Genomic DNA, 20,378 nt, shown 5'->3' with positions numbered 1-20,378 from the left:
TGATCCTGTTATTCTGTTTTTGCTTTTTCCAAATTCCATTATACTACACTTTTTTGTATTGAACTCCATCTCCCACTTCCTACTCCATTCTTGTACTTTATTTAGATCTCTCTGTAGTGATTCACAATCCTCTTCAGTTTTCACTCTTTTCAGTAATTTTGCATCATCTGCAAAGAAGCTCATATAGCTTTCAATTCCTTCATCCATATCATTAATATATATAGCAAACATTATTGGGGCCAGAACTGTTCCCTGCGGGACACCGCTTATTACTTCATTCCATTTTGAGTGCTGATCTCTTATCACTACTCTCATTTTTCTTTCTTGCAAAAAGTCTTCCATCCAATTTAGCAATTTACCTTGTATTCCTCCTTCATATTCTAATTTTTTTAAGCAACTTCTTATGTGGTACTTTGTCAAAAGCTTTTTTTAGGTCTAGAAATGCACAATCAGCCCATCCATCTCTTTCTTGTATTATATCTATTAGTCTTGAATAGAAACATATTAAATTGGTGACGCATGATCGTCCTTGTCTGAATCCAAATTGCCTTGGATTTAGTACGTTGTTTTTTTCCAAGTATTTTACCCATCTACTTTTGATAATTCTTTCACATATTTTTGCTATTGTACTTGTTAGAGAGACTGGTCTATAGTTGGTAGGTTCTTCTTTATTTCCTCCTTTATATATAGGTACTATATTTGCTTTTTTCCAATCTTCTGGAACTTTTCCTTCTTTTAAGGAACTGCTTATTATGCTATGTATTTTGTCTGCCAGTTCATTCCTACATTCTTTCAGAATCCAGTTTGCTATTTCATCTGGCCCATGCGATTTTCTGACATCAAAATTACCCAAGTGTGTCAATATTTCATTCTTCGTTACTTCTATTTCTTCCATAGGGGGGACTTTTTCCTTCCACTCAATCTCTTCAGGTTGTATATTTTCCCTTGTAAACACTGATTTAAAATGTTTGTTCATAATTTCTGCCATTTCCATTTCCTCAGTGTATTCAACTCCTCCTTGTCTTAATTTCTCCAAGTCTTGTTTGTTTTTCAGTTTATTGTTTACAAATCTGTAGAATAGTTTTGGTTGATCTTTACACTTTTCTATAACATCTTTTTCATATTTTCTTTTTTCCTCTCTGCACTTTTGTACATATTCATTTCTATAACCAGTATATATTTTCCATTTTTCAGGTCTTCTGTCTTTTTTCCATCCGGTCCAGGCTTTGTCTCTTTTGTCTTTTAACTCCCTACAACTTTTGTTGTACCAGCATTTTACATATTCTTTTTCTTGTTTTTGTCTTGGGACATACTTTTCCACTCCTTCTTTGTAAATTTTTGTCAAAATATTCCATTTCTCTTCCACTGATGTTTCTTCTTTGTATATTTCTTCCCAGTTTTCTTGTTGGAAGAATTCTCTTATTTTATCAAAGTTTGTTTTTTCATACATCATTCTTCCTTTTCTATATTGTTCATTTCTTTTCATATATTTTTCTTCATTAAGTTCCAGTTCAATCAATATGTGGTCACTTTTACCTATTGGTGTTTTATATTCAATCTTGTCCACTATTCTAGGTTCAGATGTAATTATTAAGTCTAGCCTCGATGGTTCTTCTTCATTTCTATACCTAGTGTTCTCTTGTATCCATTGTGTCATTGAATGGTCAGTAATCATCTCAAGTAGAGCATTTCCCCATGAGTCATCACCACTCTTTACTGTCATTTCTTCCCAGCAGATTTCTTTGCAATTAAAGTCGCCCATCATAACTATTCTTCCTCCGTCTTCCATTATTTTAGTTAATGCTATCTTTGTGTCCTCTAACATACTTTTATGTTCACTCTCCTCCCATGAGGCTGTTTTCGGAGGCACATAATTGATCACAAATTTTCTGCTCTTCTTATCTCGGTCTTCCACTTCTATCATAATCATCTCTACTGTATTCTTTCCATATATGACACCTTTCACGTTTATATCCTTCTTTGTCAGGAACATAACTCCACCCCCTTGTTTTTTCTCTCTGTTTCTAATCCAATAATTGTATGTATCATGTCCTACACTGTTGGGTGGTAGTGGGCCTTTTAATTTTGTTTCTACAATTCCCATTATGTCCGGTTCTTTTTCTTTCAAATAATCATTCAGTTCATTCAATCCTGTTATCAATCCATCTATATTTGTGTAAGACACTCTTAGTTTTCTGCCACTTCCATTGTGTTCTCTGTTTCCCTTATGTTTTTCTTTAGTATGTCGAACTGCTTTATTTTCATGTTCACTACTCTCCAATAGAATCTCTCTTTCTCTGACTCCGTTCTTTCCTCGTTTTTTGCCTTAGCTTCAATTCTTTTCTGCTTTTCTGCCTCTCTTTCCTCCTTATTCATTTCTCTTTTTATCCATACCTTTTTATATTGATCATTTGTTGCTAGTTTCCCTGTCTTGGATAGAATTTTCTCTGCCGTTGTTTGTGACCTGAATTTAATCTTAATTGGTCTGGTCTTATCTGTACTATATTTTCCGAGTCTGAATTTTTCCTCAATTTCCTTTATAATTTCTGGTTCATCTTCCTGGACTAATTTTAATAAACTGCTTACCCTTTCATTTTCCTCCTTGATTCTTGCGGTTCTATCTGGGTTATGTTTCTCTTCCATTCCTAATATAATTATACATTTCTTTTTGTCAGCTAATTCTCTTACTATATTCTCCTTCTGTCTCATCACTTTAATAACTGAGTCTTCATTATGTTCTTTCAATTGCTGTTTGACTATGTCAGTGAATGAAACCTTATTCCCTTCTTGAGTTATTCTCCAATTTTTAGCTTCTGTAGCTATTTTCTCACTGTTTTCATTACTATTCTTCTTCAATTTCTCATTCTCCTCCTTTACATTTCCTAACTGTCTTTTTAGGTCCTCTACTTCTTCAGTTAAGTTTCTGTTAGCCTTCTCTAGTTGTTCCAATCTTTCAATTCTCTGGAAGATGGAGTCTACCTTACCTAACTTACGTTCCAAGTCCTCGATCACCTTATCAACTCTCTCCTCTAGTCTTATCAGTCGGGGGGGGGGTGTGTCCCCCCCACCCTCTTTAAATCCCTGGAACATATTCTCGTCACTTTCTACTGTGTTTCTCCTCTCTATACTTCTAATCTTTACATTTTTATTTGCCATTTCGTCATCCGGTGGTCGTTTCATGTTGACCTTACGCCCGTCTGCCTGGGCCAAGTCCTCCACATCCTCATTTCCTTCCATTTCCCCAGCAATCCCTCCCCTTCTCCTCTTTTCCTACTTACCTACTGCCTCACGAGCAATTTCCCCCCCCCTTCAAATACAAAAAGGCACTTCTCTTTGCGTTGATATCCACAATCTGCACTTTTCTTCAGAGCGTTCGTCAAGCCGTCCGTTCGTTGAAAGTGTGTGTGTGTGTGTGTGTGTGTGTGTGTGTGTGTGTGTACGCGTGTGCGTGTGTCTGTCTGTCTGTGTGTTTTACTTATTTATTTTGTGTGTGTGGTCTCACTCACATGTGTGTGTGTGTGTGTGTGTGTGTGTGTGTGTGTGTGTTTTATTTATTTATTTTATTTTATTTTTGTGTGTGTGGTCTCACTCACATGTAATCTTGAGGAAGGTCCACTGTATACAATGGTTAAACGATGAACGGGCTGAATGAAAGGAACATATGAAAAATGGTTCCCGAGGAAGAAAGCGGGAAGTGAAAGGTTAAGTGCAATGCACGTCTTACAAATGGAAGATAGCAGAGCCACATCAGTTGCTAATAGACACACGGGAAAATACGTGAAAAGGGAAAGTTAACACAGAATGTCAACAAAGGCACATAGCGAGTATGGATAATAGGGAGGAGACAGTTTCAAGTCGAGTTTGACAGATCGTACACCGACACAACCAGTTGCATGAAACCAGTCGCACGCACTTTATTCTGTTTCATTTTACTGTATTTACTTATTCTATTTTGAATTTATTTATTTATTCACTTTCTAGTATGCGGGTTTTCTTCTTAGCGTCACTTTCGGTGCGATATTGTCTTCAAGGAAAGAAGCAAAATGGGGAAATAAATGCAACAAAAAATAAAAGATACAAAAAAAAAAAAACTATCATTGTTGTGCGATAGTGCTTAAGGATGGTGTAAAGGATAACCTCAACCAAAATAACAATCCGTCAACTATGACCAGCGCTTCTATCCGTAGGAATAGTAGACTATGAAAGTGATTAGCATTCTTTTGTGAGTGATTTGTCTCCAATCATGAAAGGATACTGAGTGACTTGGTCTTAAGGGATGTCACTTAAAGTCCCTAAAATGTTGATTACATGAAATTTAGAGTCAGTACTCCATACGGGGATCCAGAGTATTGGGTGAAGGGGAGAGTAGAGCGGAGTCAGTGTAATGTCATGGGAGTGAGTTGTGAACGCAAGGGATGGTACTGAGAAAAATGAATAAATAAATAAATAGACAGATAAACAATGAATAGATAGATAAAATAAACGAATAAATAAATAAGTTAATAGATAAATAAAGAACAAATTAGTTAAGAAATATGTGTGGAGTGAGGCAAATAGATGATAACAGTATGCGAAGGAATAAAAAGGTGAACATAGAGATGATGATGATGGCAGCGGTTTTGGGCATGTGGGGAGAAACGAAGAAGACAGACTGACAGAGAATACAATGCTGCAAGCGTAGAGAGAAGAATGGTGAAGACTAAAAGAAGGCTGGGGAAGAATGAAGTAAAACACTGCGTGGAGGCGAAAGCCGTTATCACACTAGGCTGTTTTTCCTCTGACCTCCAGTAAATCGGAGGTACTGCTCACCTCCAGCAATTTACATAGAATGCCATTTGATATTATAGAGGAAATTTATTTTCCTCCAGTATATCAGATTCCTTCTCGAAAGCTACGGGCACCAAATCTGCTCTAAAAGTCGAAGGAAAAATAGCCCAGTGTGATAACGCCTCCATCACGGAGGAAACGAATTTTCGGTGCAGGAGAGAAAGGAGTGGAAAAGGGACAAAGGAGTAAGAAGTTGTAGTTGTTGTTGACTGTACTTCACCAACAAATCTTTGTGGACAATCCCGCGCCACTGTCGTGACTAGAGGAGAATCGGGAAGAGGAAGACAAGGAAGAAAACAAGTTAAGGAAAGAAGGGGCGTGGGAGAGGAGGCGATGCTTGGAGCCTGTAATTACGTTAACATTAGAAACTCGTTAGTTTTGTATTTTTTTCCGGCGTGCGCATGAGGGTGGAGAAGGGGATTCAACCATCCTCCACCCCACCCATCATTTTTTTTTTTTTCTTTTTCTTTTCTTTTTTCCAGGAAACACCCTTGGCTTGAGAGTGGGCGGATCATATTTAATGACAATCATTGTCCACTCAGCCATTTTTTATGAGTAGTACTCACTGTTCCCAGGTAGTACGACCATAACAGTCACAGCTTCTATGGGTAAATGCCGTGACTAGCCACCCCACCCACCCCACCCCCGGCCGATTCTTTGGTCCTTTTGGCAAAACTCTCAACGAGTTTACATAAGAACGAAGGAGACTGCAAGAGACCATAAGGCCTACACTAGGCAGTTCCATGTCCATTACCACCTATTACCCTCGTCCATAAATTTATCTAATCTTCTTTTACAACAACCAATATTTTCAGCGCTCACTACCTTGTTACTAAGCCTATTCCATGCGTCAACCACTCTACTGGCAAACCAGTGAACTTTGTAGGCGGTACTGAGACAAATCGTATCCTCACATATATATACACATATGCCAAAAGGCCCTCCCCCGACACCTACTTTTATCTAATGCTTTTAAATGTGTGTGTGTGTGTGTGTGTGTGTGTGTGTGTGTGTGTGTGTGTGTGTGTGTGTGTGTGTGTGTGTGTGTGTGTGTGTGTGTGTGTTTGTGTGTGTGTGTATTCACCTCGGATCTGCTGCAGTCTCTGTCGAGACAGCCAGACACCACCCTACGGCAGTGAGCTCAGAGCTCCTTATTAGCCGATCTCTGAGTAGGTCTGAGACCACTCACACACCACACACCGGGACAGCAAGGTCACAACTCCTTGACTAACGTCCCGTACCTACTCGCTGCTAGGTGAACAGGGGCTACACGTGAAAGGAGACAAACCCAACTTATCTCCGCCCGACCGGGGAATCGAACCCCGGTTCTCTGGCTTGTGAGGCCAGTGCTTTACCAATCCGCCACCGAGCCGTGTGTGTGTGTGTGTGTGTGTGTGTGTGTGTGTGTGTGTGTGTGTGTGTGTGTGTGTGTTTGTGCTGCACACACACACACACACACACACACAGACAGACACGCAGGTCTGTACGTGCACCCACAACACGTACTTCTACAGACACACGCACACGCCCTGGTATGCCTAAAGCAATTGCGGCTCCCTCATATCAGGGCGGTCACCCCAGTATCTCAGACGGAACCTCGACATCATTTCTTATCGTTATCGTTAAATAAGAAAAATAATAACACGATAAATCCATCATTATCTAGCTCCCGTGAAAACATTCTTTTATTTATTTATTCACTCTTATTAACTTATTTATTTTCTTCTATTCATTTCTATTTCATTTTGTGTATTTATTTCATTTCATTGTTTTATCTCATTTAGTATATTTATCTTTTAAGTTATCTACTTATTTATTCACTTATCTATTTATTCATTTTTCTATTAATTTATTTATCTATTTTATCTCATTCTATTTCATATTTGTTTGTTTTATTTTTTCATTCATTCATTATTCTATCTTATTTAGTATATCTATCTTTTCATTTATCTATTTATTTATTCACTTATCTATTTATTCATTTTCTATTGATTTATTTATCTATCTTATCTCATTTTTTTTTTTTTTTTTTTTTTTTTTTTGGGGGGGGGGGGGGGGTTGCGGGGGGGAGTGTGTGGGGGGGGGGGGGGCTTGCGGGGCTGTCACTTGCCCAAACCTTTACAGCAGTGGTTCCCAAACTGTGGGTAAATTACCCCCTGGGGGGAGGTAACACATTTTCGGGGGGTAATGGAGGGCTGAAAAAAAAATTGAAAATGAAATAAAATAAAATAAAATCAAGAAAACATTACGGTACCCGGCATTAGGATTAAGGTTAACTTAGTACGTATAATTGTAAAACTAAAAAAAAAAAGGTTGGGAACCACTGCTCTAGAGACATGCGGTGTTCCGGGATGCCAACTAACAAAACTTGAAGGAAAGCGATATTGATACAAAGAAATACATTGGAAACAAAATAAAACGTTCTAGTTTTGATATGTACGTCTGATTCAAATTATATCACTTTCTTCTTACTTTCAATTTGTACAGTCCTTTTACTTGTTTTGGTGTTTACATTTTTTTCCTGTTTCTGTATTTCTTACTTTCTCTGTTGATTATTTAATAATATTCAGTAAAATGCCATTTATGCCATTGATCTTGTGCTCGTTATTTCTTAAAATCATATATATATATATATATATATATATATATATATATATATATATACATATATATATATATATATATATATATATATTTTTTTTTCAGCTGAAACTTCATGGTATCCTTTATCTTCGTAAGACTCATTTTCTTCTTGATTTTTTTTTCCAGCTCTGAAGCTAAATCCAGCCGAGTGACCTACAATCTATGTCCATAACTTCATGTTCTTTGTGTATCACTAGTAGAGGACGTTGGTGCTTTCATTTTAATTTTTTTTTTTTTTTTTTTTTTTTTTTTTTCCCCGACATCTCCAAGTCCATTTATCACCTCGTAGGAGAGTGTTCATCAATTTTGTGTTGTAGTACTCTGCAAAATGATACCCCCCCCCCACCATGTCGCACATGTCATCTTTCTCATCTCTCCCAAACATCCCAACTCAAAATGCATCTTCCATGTTCTTCCATGAACACGACCCTGAGGTGAATAAAATCGCCTGCCGACAGAATAACAGGCATAAACTGCGTCAGTGTGTTGAAAGGGTGCCCAATTTCCTTGCTTAGTAGTCTTGTCCCGTGTGCTGTAGGTGTCGTCAGACGATTTTATTAATCTATAAAGAATGGGTTATTGCCTATCTAGTGCGCTGGTGGCATAATCGGAAGTGTGGTGATCTCGTGGGTTCGAGTCCCGCAATCCTCTCCGATTCCCAGCAGTGACCGCTACCTGCCCCAACAATCCAAGCAGTTACTCAGTGCCTCTTGGCGTACGCTTCTCACCTTCTAACTCACTCAACCCCTTCCGTACCGGGGGTGGGGGGGTGGGGTTGACTTTCACCTTCCTCCTGTACGTGCTGCCAGTCCATTTCATTCGTCTCTGCCCCCCTCCCCCTCCCCCCAAAGGATAGCAAAGAAGATCAAAAAGCGCAGAGTTGCAAGAAGAAATACGTCAAGAAGTCTTCCAGTGTCGTAAAGATACGTTAGGAAGACATACGACATTGTAAATAGACTTTACGAGGAAGGGGGGAGAGGAAGGGAAGGAAGTGAACTACGTTTGAAACTCCAGTGGCATGAGGGATTGTTTTTATTCTGGCTAAAAAACACACTATTTTATTCATCTGTAAAAAGTTGATCTGCGAAACTCGTCAGGAGAAAACTAGGCAAAAAAAAAAAAAAAAAAAACTGACCAACAAATAGCAGGATTTATTGGAAGAACATCTGAACACAAGACTGAAAAAGTAATAATCACCCTATACAATTTTCTTGTACCATCTCGAATACTGTGTTCAGTTTTGGTCTCCATACCCCTTGTTTATGTAATAAATCGTATAAAAAGCCTGTAAGTGAACTCAATTTATCTAACTTAGCCATATGCTATCTATATACCAAGAACCTTTTTTCCCCCTTATAAGAGAGGTAGCCATGACAAAGGCATGTACCTATTCCAACCCATTCCACTCCCCTTCACTACCCTTTCCTCCCTCTCATCTTAGCTCATATTAGGGGCATCAGCAAGAATCGGCTTTTTTTTCTTTTTTTCTTTTTAGAATCGGCATCATTATCGGTAAAACTCTACCGATGACGATACAGATTCTCAAAAAAAAAAAAAAAAAAAATGCCGATTCTCGCCGATGCCGATCCACCAAACAAATGCCGATTCTTGCCGATGCAGATGCCGATGCCGATTAATCGGCACACCCTTAGCTCATATGAATAAGATTATCCATATACGAAGTGACTGAATGTTCCATGACTACATCAATACGAACACATGGTTATATCATTGAGGATCGTAGCAATATCACAAGAAATAATGGATACAAAACAGTCTATAAGAGATCAAACACCAAAGAAAAAAAAAAAAAAAATCTTTAACAACATTGTAAATGTTTGGAACAACCTGCTAGTGTCCGAGTTCAAATACAGTTGACACTTTAAAAACAATCTAACTTATTTTTCAGCATCGTGAGCTTATACAATTATATTAAATCAGTGTTTTTTTTTGTGTTTTTTTTTTTTTCTTTTTTTTTTCTTTTTTTACTGTTTCCAATATTTGCATCCTCTTTCGATTCACAAGCAACCCCATAAGGACCAATAGGTCTGTTGCTGTTTGCGTCTCTTTTGTATTACTTTGATACACTCCTGTGTTTCTCCTTCCCATTTACGTTAATCAAGGCAAAGACAACAAATATCAACCGAGTGAGAGGCATAAGAGGAGTGTGAGGTGACTTCGTGATGACATAGTCCTTCCTGCGAATACTCACGTACAAGACCAGTTTAGCCAAACAAGATTTCACAAATTAGCGGACCTCATGACCAACATCCTTGGACCTTCTTGGGTCAGCGGAAGCCTTAGTAGGTGTCGGGTCGTTGAGTCCGGGGCCGCGCCTGCCTGACCGGAAGAAGACAGTGCTAGGTCCCGGAAAGTCCACGAGGGGGAGGGGTCAAACTGTAACCTGAGAACTTAGGAAACAAGGTCAACTCCCAGGTCACCATGACGTCACACCGACCTAGCAAGTCAGCAATTTCCCCACCAGACCGTTTTTGCTCATTTCGCCCTTGAAGGAGGTTCTTGCCCTCCGCATTCGTTATTAAAAGCTCATCAGGGAGCCCAAACTAAACGAAATTAGCGTAAGTTTCTTGCTCCTCCACCTCTCATTCTATCTTTTGAGAAACTTATTTACAGAGCAAAAATGAAAATGACGGGTGAAAGCGAGCAGCTTTAAGTCACGACAGAGGTCCTCCTCCTCCTCCTCCTCCTTCTTCTTCTTCTTCTTCTTCGTCGAGAAGGTCCTCCTTAAAGTGTTATCACACTGGGCTAGTTTTCCTTTAACCTCAAACTAACCGGCGGTACCGCCCACCTCCATACTTTTTCCGCCGTCAAATCAGTATGGCAAACTATTTATTTATTTTTTTTTCTCAATAATTTACATAGAACATTATTTGATATGCTGGAGGACAATTATTTTCCTTCAGCATATCAGATACCTTTCCGAAAGCTGCGAGCTGTAAATCTGTTCCAACAGTCGAAGGAAAAATAGCCAAGTGTGATAACGCCTTTAGTTAGGGTCCACCTCCCTCTCCCCCACCATGTAGGAGTTCCAATCAGATCTATTATTATTATCATTTTTTTTTTTTTTTGGGGGGGGAAGGGGGTTGAGGAAGTTAAAAGAATTTGAAAACAAACGATGGGGAGACGACCCCTTCGACGTCCATCCCCGTGTCAGAAGCAGTGTAGCAAGACACAGCACATCCACAGCAAGGCCGCTTCATTTAATCGGCGACCCACCATTCTCCGTCCCCTTATGCAGAAAAAAGAGAAGACGGGGAGAAATCCCTTCGGGCCGCGTCAAAATATCATTCACACGTACTCCCTCACCCCCATCCCCCACCCACCCCCTTCCATGCATCACAGCATCATCCATACACAACCATTCTCCACTTACCCCTATCTTCTCCCTTCCTCAACAGACATTCCCCTCTTTCCCAATGTCGCTTTTGCCCCATCCATCCATCTCATCCTTGGTCGCCCCCTCATGTTCACTCCACCCACATCTGCCTTCCACATCTGTTTTACTAATCTTTCTTCACTCATTCTTTCCATGTATCCAAACCATCCCAATACTCTTTCATCAACCCTATTTCCCAACTCCCTTGCCATCCCCGCTCTCCTCCTCACCTCCTCGATTTTTACTCTTTCCAGCCTAGCAACCGTTACCATACTTCTCAGGCACTTCATCTCAAATACATTCAAACTCCTCCTCTCTTATGTTCCATGTTTCTGGCACAATCACTCCTTCATACAATATTCTATTATCATCCATTCCCAAATGTCTATTTCCCATTACACTTTTTAATCCCCCAAAGCATTTACTAGCTTCTCTCAATCTACATTCTACCTCCACCTCCACTCTTCCCTTTCCCGCCACATTTGTACCCAAATACCTATAACTATCCACCTCATCCATGTATAAATCGAACAGCCAAGGTGACGAATTTCCACCTTTACCTCAAACCACTCACTCTCTCCATTTCTGATTCTAATACACGCTCTACCACTCTCGTAAAAAATCTAGACTGCTCTCAACAGCTTTCCTTCTATCCCATATATCTGCAATACCTCCCACAGTACATTCCTGTCTACCCTGTCATAAACATTTTCCAAATCTATAAAGGCCCAAAAAACGTCCTTACCTTTTCCTAAAGCTTTTTCACATATCTGCCTTGTCACAAAAATCTGATCTACGCAACCCCTACCTGCCCTAAACCTACATTGTTCCTCACCAATTACTCCCTCTGTTCCTCTCCTAATTCTCTCAATCAAAACCCTCCCATAAGCCTTCCCAACTACACTCAAAACAAACTGATCCCTCTGAAACTACTACACTCACACTTGTCCCCTTTTCCCTTGTAAAGTGGAGCTATACAGTCACTCCTCCAGTCCTCCGGCACTCTACTCTCTTTTAAACAAAAATTGAATAAACTCAGTAGCCAGTCCATCATCACTGTACCTCCCTTTTTTAGATACTCCGCATGACATCCATCCATCCTAGGTGCCTTATCTGCTCTTATTATTTTAACAACTGCTTTCACCTCATCTTTCCTTGTTTCTCCTCCATTTTCCTTACTCATCGTTGTCATTTTCTTAGTGCTTCCCACTGCAACTGCCTTTCCCTCCCTATCCTTCACATTTAGCAATTCCCTAAAATACTCTGCCCATCTTCCTCTTACAGCCGTCTCTTCCATTATCATCTCTTCATCTGCTACTTTTACCTTTTCTTCTCTACTTGATTCGCCTCCTCTTCCTCTTAATTTCTTTCTAAAACATCTTTTTATTACTTTCAAAATGTTCTGTCATACTCTTACCCCATTTCTTATCTATTCTCCTCTTTGTTTTCTTTATCTTATGCTTTAGTTCTTTTTTCTTTTGTACCTCTCATATGATTCTCTCGTCCTATTGTGTAACCAATCTGTGAATGTTTGTTCCTTCTCTTCTTCAATTACTTTTACTTTCTCATCCCATAATAACAATGACAATGATAATAACAATGGTAACAATAATGATGATGATGTTAGAATGATGATGATGATGATGATGATGATGATGATGATGATGATGATGATGATGATGATGATGATGATGATGATGATGATGATGATGATGATGATGATGATGATGATGATGATGATGATGATGATGATGATGATGATGATGATAAACCATAATAATAAAGGGAGTGGAGTCCCTCAAGGGTCATTGTTGACGCCAGTCATGTTCTCGGAATACCGAAACGACTTCGCAGAAGGATGAGCCGGCAGTTCGAGGAAACGGTTACCTGGAGATTACTGAGCTCTAGAGCAGATATTTCTAGTTTATACCTCAATACCTCCGTCCCCCCTAAGGGGGAGATATTGGAAGTGTCAGAAAAAAGAAGTTCCCCTCCACTACCACCTAAAAGTCGCAGGCAAAGAGCGAGGGACTAAAATAATTTTGTTTCTGTTTAAGGTTTTCTCTACCCTAAATCCTTCTATAACCCTTAGAAAATTGAATTCTGGCACACACACACACACATATATATATATATATAAAATGTATATATATATATATATATATATATATATATATATATATATATATATATATGACTGAAGGTGGAGGAAGCAGACGAGGAGTAATGGGAGAATTTTAATGCATTTACGTTTCGACCCGCAGGGTCTTGATCACAAAGCTAACAACTCAAACATAACAAGGGATTTTATATATAAACGGGTCATCTAATGGGATACCTCGTAGAGCTTGTTATTTTGTGTATTTTTTATTATTAATAAGCTTTTGGCTTTTGCTAGACATATAAAGCCTTCTCTGAGGTTAATGTTGTTATTAGTGTTAATGTATGCTTCTTCAATTGTCTTCCCCAATTTCTTGGATGATCCTTTATTAGATATGGTTGTGTTGTTCCAGTCTGGAAGGTGGCCATGCTTATCCACATGCATTACTATGGAGTTAGATTATCTGAGGGCATTTACGTCATTTTTATGTTCATTTATTCGTTTATTGAGTCCACGACAAGATTCTCCAAAATATGAAGAGGGACAGCTTTTATATGGGATTTTATAAACAATGCTGTTTTCATTAGTGGGATTATTGTAGCTACGTGTGACCAAATGTCCTACTTTGTCAATTGATGTCCTGGCTATTTTATTGCCCGCTTTTAGGAGGAAAGTGTCTAGGTGTCAATTGATATTAGAGTTTGGTACTGTAATGTATCGGGTTTCATCATTATATTTATTATCATTTTTATTTTTGCTTTTGTTAATTATTTCTTTGGCTTTCTTTTTCAATCTACATAAGAGACCTTTTGGATATTTGAGTTTGATGAAAGTCTCTATGATATCTTGTAATTCAAGATCTAGAAATTCTTTACTGCATATACGAAATGCTCTGAGGAAAAAACCTATCATAATACCTGTTTTAGTTCTGCCATTATGTCCTGAATAGAAGTGTATGTATTCTTCTTTATTGGTGGGTTTCCGGTTTACTGAAAATTTCACATTTTTATCTATTCTATGGATAATTGTGGCTAAAAAAGGTAATTTTCCGTTATTTTCATTTTCTGCAGTAAATTGTATATTTTCATTTACACTGTTTAATCTCCTGAGTTTGTCATTAATATCTGTATCGTTAGGCACAATTACAATTATGTCATCAACATATCTAAACCCTTTCCTATTCCTACCCATTATTGTCATGTATTCTTCTGTTTCGAGTATTTCCAAATTTATACTCCTCGTCTGCTTCCTCCGCCTTCAGTCTTATCATAATATAGTCTATATATATATATATATATATTATATATATATATATATATATATACATTTTTTAATTTATGCCTTTGCTTATCTACTTGTATATTTGTTAATTTTCTTATTCTTTTGTTTGTCCCTATATATATATATATATATATATATATATATATATATATATATATATATATATATATATATATATATGAACAAAGGGGACAAACAATAAAATAACAAAATAAACAAATATAAAAGTAAATAAACAAATGCATAAATTAGAAAAAATTAATATATATATATATATATATATATATATATATATATATATATTATATATGAATATACACATACATATATATATACATATATATGTATATATACATATATATATATATATATATATATTATATATATATACACACATACACATATATATATATATATATATATATATATATATATTATATATATTTTGTGTGTGTGTGTGTGTACAACACTGAATGGGTTCCAGTGATTAGAGATACATTTTAACAACCACAATGCACTTTAATTCTAACCCATCAACATCGGGAGACCTAATGGAGGCCGACATGCAGAAATTGAAATGCGGTACTCCCAAGGACTCGAACCCAGAAATTACATGACAAGTGCCGTAGTAACTTACCAACTACGCTATCAAGAGAGATACAAGTTGAGCGCAACTTTTCTTATATATTTGTATGCTCGAGATACATACACATACATGAAATTTTGCGTTCAACCCATCTCCACTGTGATAGTACAATTGAAAGTATACAAATGCGGGAAAGTACTTGTACAACACTGAATGGGTCCCAGTGATTAGAGATACATTTTAACAATCACAATGGTCGTGTGATTCATGGAATGCTATGAAGGAAGCCTTTGTCCAGCAGTGGACTCAGAATGGTTGATTTGATTGATTGATTAATACGGTGTATATATATATATATATATATATAATATATATATATATATATGTGTGTGTGTGTGTGTGTGTGTGTGTGTGTGTGTGTGTGTGTGTGTGTGTGTTCGTCTTTGTATCACGTGTTGGACTCGTGATCGACAGCTTTTTCCCTCCCGTAAGAGAGCCCCGAGCTCGTATAACCGATCTATGGGTAATGCTATGACCTTACACGCACACACACACCCAACTCCCCGCCCACGAGAGTTGGAGTAACGACTCGAAGCGCAGCGATACTGAAACAATTTCAGCCATGGGCAGGATTCGAACCAGGTACCGCCAGTACCACCATACTGACAGTCTGGGACTCTACCAACCGCGCCACCGAGTCGTGTGTGTGTGTGTGTGTGTACACACACATATATATATATACATATATATATATATACATATATGTATATATATTATATATATATATATATTATATATATATATATCAACTGCTGAACAAAGATTTACTTCATTGCATTCTATGATTCACACAACCGCGCCAACTTCTGCCACGTCACTCCTGCAAACTGTTCAATCTCGTCTCTCCACCCTCTGTCTGGTCTCCCTGTTCCATGCTTCCCATCTCGAGGCGTCCACTCAGTAACACACTTGCTCCATCGATCATTAGTCATTCGCACTAACTTACCTGTCCAATTCCACTTCCTCTCTTTGCCACCTCTACAATATCATTCAATCTAGTCTGCTCTCTTTTGGTCTCTCAGCTTTATTCCCATTATTGATCTCTCCATTCTCCTCTGTGCAGTCCTTATCTTTGTTTCAGCAAACAACAACTGGCTTATCTCCCATTTTTCTCCATTTTCTTTAACCATCTCCAATCCCTAACACACTACCCTTACATTTACCTCTCGCACCACCCCATCCATGTATAAATTGAACAGCCAGGGCGACATAACACATCCCTGGCAAAGTCCCACCTTTACCCCAAACCACTCACTCTCTCCATTTCTAATTCTAACAAAAGCTCTACTACTCTAAATACTCTTGACTTCTCTTAACAGCTTTCCTCCTATCCCATAGATCTGCAATACCTCCCACAGTACATTCTTGTCTACGCCTGTCATAAATATTTTCCAAATCTATAAAAGCCCAAAATACATCCTTACCTTTCCCTATAGCTTTCTCACATATCTTACAAAAAAAAAAAAATCTGATCTACGCAACCCCTACCTATCCTAAACCCACAATGTTCCTCACCAATTACTCCCTCTGTTCCTCTTCTAATCCTCTCAATTAAGACCCTCTCATAAGACTTCCCAACTACACTCAACAAGCTGATCCCTCTGAAGCTACTACACTCACACTTGTCCCCTTTCCCCTTGTAAAGTGGAACTATACAGGCACTCCTCCAGTCCTCCGGCACTCTACACTCTCATAAACAAACATTAAAGAACCTCACAGGCCAGTTCAACATCACTGTACCTCCTTTTTTCAGACATTCTGCATGGCATCCATCCAACCCAGGTGCCTTACCTGCTCTCATCATCTTAACAGCTGCCTTCACTTCATCTTTCCTGGTTTCTCCTCCATTTCCTCACTTATCACTCTCATTTTCTTAGCGCTTACCACTGCAAATACTTTGCCCTCCCTATCCTCCTTCACATTTAGCAACCCCCTAAAACACTCTGCCCACCTTCCTCTCACTGCCTTCTTTTCCATTATAATTTCTCCATCTGCACCTTTTACCTTTTCTTCTTTCTTCTCTACATATATATACACATACATATATAAACATATATATACATATATATACACATATATATACATATATATACATACATATATACATATGCGTGTGTGTATGGACATATATATATATATATATATATATATATATATATATATATCAACCACAATACACTTTTATTCTAATCCATCAACATCGAGCAACTCGCGAAGGCCAAGATGCAGAAATCGAAATATATATACATATATATACATATATATATATATATATATATATATATATATATATATATATATATAATGGTATAAATGGGCAGTAAGTTCTCTTGTAGATATGTTCGATTGAAGACCAGAGCTAATTCTATATCCACTATCTTCTTAGTGATTTTCATAATTTTCCGAGTGGTTTGTTTGTATCTTGAAGGGAGGTGAAATACAAGGCTTCCAAGATTCATGATGTTATTACAACGAAAAGCATTACACAAATATAAAATATAAGCTTTCGGTTGAATCATACAACCACCTTCAGGTGAACATAGAGGGCAGTGTTTAAATATGAGTAAATGAAGGTAGTAGGAGAGTTGTGTTGGAGCTAAACGTCAGGTACTGGGTGGGGATGGTGGGTTTCGTATTAGCAGGAGGTAGCTGGACATTAATCCACTATAGCCGGACGTTTGGTCGTTGTTGCAAAGCATCCTCGCTGTGTAGTTGCAAATTACTGTGTCAGTCTGTATATTAATGATAGGGGTGTATTGTGCGATGTAGATTCTGTGTAAGATGTGTAGTTTCTTCTTGTTGCATTAAGTATTTTTGTATTATTATCTAATTCTTGTCTGTTTGAAGTTTTGTTGTGTGTTTGTATCATGTGTTTGCGTATACTTCCTTCACGGGCGTGCACTGTCTCTTGTTCACAGAGGTAGTGATCCTCACCTCACCATACACCAGGTAGGGCGATGCCCTGTCAGCGATGATGCCTCACGAAGTCCCTCCACAAGTCCCTATCAGCATACAGCTGCACACTCTCCACCTCTTCCATAGTTCTTCCTCTTGAGGTAGTGATAATATCAATATAAGTAGAACTAGGGAGAAGTTTGCAACCTTCTTCGGGGCAAGTGAACTGGTACACCACATTAGTCTATTTGAGGAGAGAGTTGTCTTTAGTCATATTGTTTCTCATTGTAAGGTCAGCGACTTTTGTGCTTTTGTAGTATATGATGAGGGTCAATTTGTCATGCGAGTTGGTGCATGTGACGCTACGTGCAATGATATCTTTTAGAACATGTTTGTCTGTTTTGTATGCTGGTGTCGTTTGGTTTTTGTAATAAACTGTGTATGCGGAAGGTGTGTTGTTTTGTCCGTGCTGTGTTGTGTTGCGGCTGAAGAAAAGTCTCGTCTCTTTGTCAATGAGGAAGTTGGAAAAGCCATTATTAACGAGAATATGTTTAACGCGCGATATTTCAAAGTGGAATTTTTTCCAAGAGGAGCAGTTCTTGCATGCACGTGGAAAGTAAGCCCGAATGACACTAAGTCTATAACACTCTTGGCACTCGCTTGCTGCATTCAGGCATCTTCCGGTGTTAGTCTTTTTCCTGTAAACAGTGGTCTTGTATTTGTTTTCAGAGTGGATGAGGACGTCAAGAAAGGGACTTTGTTGTGTATATTGAATTCACACACACACACACACACACACACACACACACACACACACACACACATATATATATATATATATATATATATATGTGTGTGTGTGTGTGTGTGTGTGTGTGTGTGTGTGTGTGTGTGTGTGTGTACATAAAATGTATATACATTTATATATATATATATATAACAATCCTAACAAGTGAGCATATACATATATAGGGTAATTCACGAGGCAACGAGATTGTCCAGACATTTTATATATTTACATATCTATATATTTATTCCATGTATCTATTCGAAAAAGTCTAAAAATTAAGGTGTAAGAGTGCGTTCGCATCTAATTAAATAAGAAAGATAATCATGCATTATCATAACATTCATTTAAGTTCCAGCCACGCTTCTACTACGTAAGCACTGCTGACCTCGCCAGAGGGGCTGACGATATCAGCACGACTGTAACTGTGAGCTCAGCAGGAACTGTCAGCCCAGCAGTGTCAGCGACACAATTATGTCAATAAATTCACGTTTAAAACCATGTAAACTTCGTATCAGCAGGGCTGACTGCTTTTATCAGGTTTTATCGGTCTGTCAGCAGTTCCTGATAACAATCCTGACAAGTGAGCAAGTCAGACAATAAAACAATGGATGTCATAAGGGATGTGGACGTTTTGTAGTGTCAGACGAAAAACACAAGACAACACATCAAACACACACACACACACACACACACAGACACACACACACACACACACACACACACACACACACACACACACACACACACACACACACACACACACACACACACACACGTTGGTAGAGTCCCCGACTGTCACTACGGCGGTCCGGGTTCGAATCCTGCCCAGGGCTGAAATAATTTCAGTATCGCTGCGTTTCGAGTCGTTACTCCAACTCTCGTGGGCGGGGAGTTGGGGGGGGGTGCGTGTAAGGTCACAGCATTACCCATAGATCGGTCATACAAGCTTTGAGCTCTCTTCCGTGAGGGAAATAACTGTCGATCACGAGTCCAACACACACACACACACACACACACACGAGCGTAGCTCCCTTTCCCGTAAGATACAACTAGATAAATACACACGAGAACAAATTGAGAAAGATATAATATTATAGGGTGTGAAGAAATAGTTTTCCACACATGCATAGATACTTGGAATAGCTCAAAGCAAATCTGGAAAAATACTTGGATTTACATCTCAGTATGATAATTAGAAAAATGGATATAGAACAAGTAGTAACCATGCGTGAATTAAGCTGGGTATAAACTGGAGAGTAAAAAATAGCACACGACGATCACTGCGCTTTTTTTTTTTTTTTTTTTACTCAAACAACACCAAGAACTCGATAACGAAACAAGACATACAAGTTACATAATATAACATCGTTTCAATGGAGGCAAATGATTGCACAAACATATTCACATAGGGAGATTACCGAAGAACTAATAGTGGAGGAGGGAGAGGAGGCGGAGGAAGAGAGGGAGAGGAAGCGTATGTAGGCCGATGTGCACGTACGCACGTAGTAACTATGGCTATGAAGAGAATCCGTTTGGTGAAGATGTTATAATCCAATAGCTCAGTATCTACGTTTACACTCGTCTCTATACACCTCTATGATAAGACAATCAGATATTATATATTAGTAATTTCATGCCACCATGCCACGCTTTGCTAACATTAATATGCATGTTTATGTCGACCGCAGGAATTTTTGTTTTGACATGCATTTATTGTCATTGCTGCTTTGCAGGATAATATGAATAGCGTATATCATGAAACAGCACACGTTACAAATGTGATTAATAAGAACAACTA

Source organism: Oratosquilla oratoria, chromosome 16 (genome assembly GCF_046742065.1).
Source record: "Oratosquilla oratoria isolate Oo_2021 chromosome 16, ASM4674206v1, whole genome shotgun sequence".
NCBI classification, from domain to species: domain Eukaryota; kingdom Metazoa; phylum Arthropoda; class Malacostraca; order Stomatopoda; family Squillidae; genus Oratosquilla; species Oratosquilla oratoria.
Note: the sequence above shows the minus strand (reverse complement) of the source record.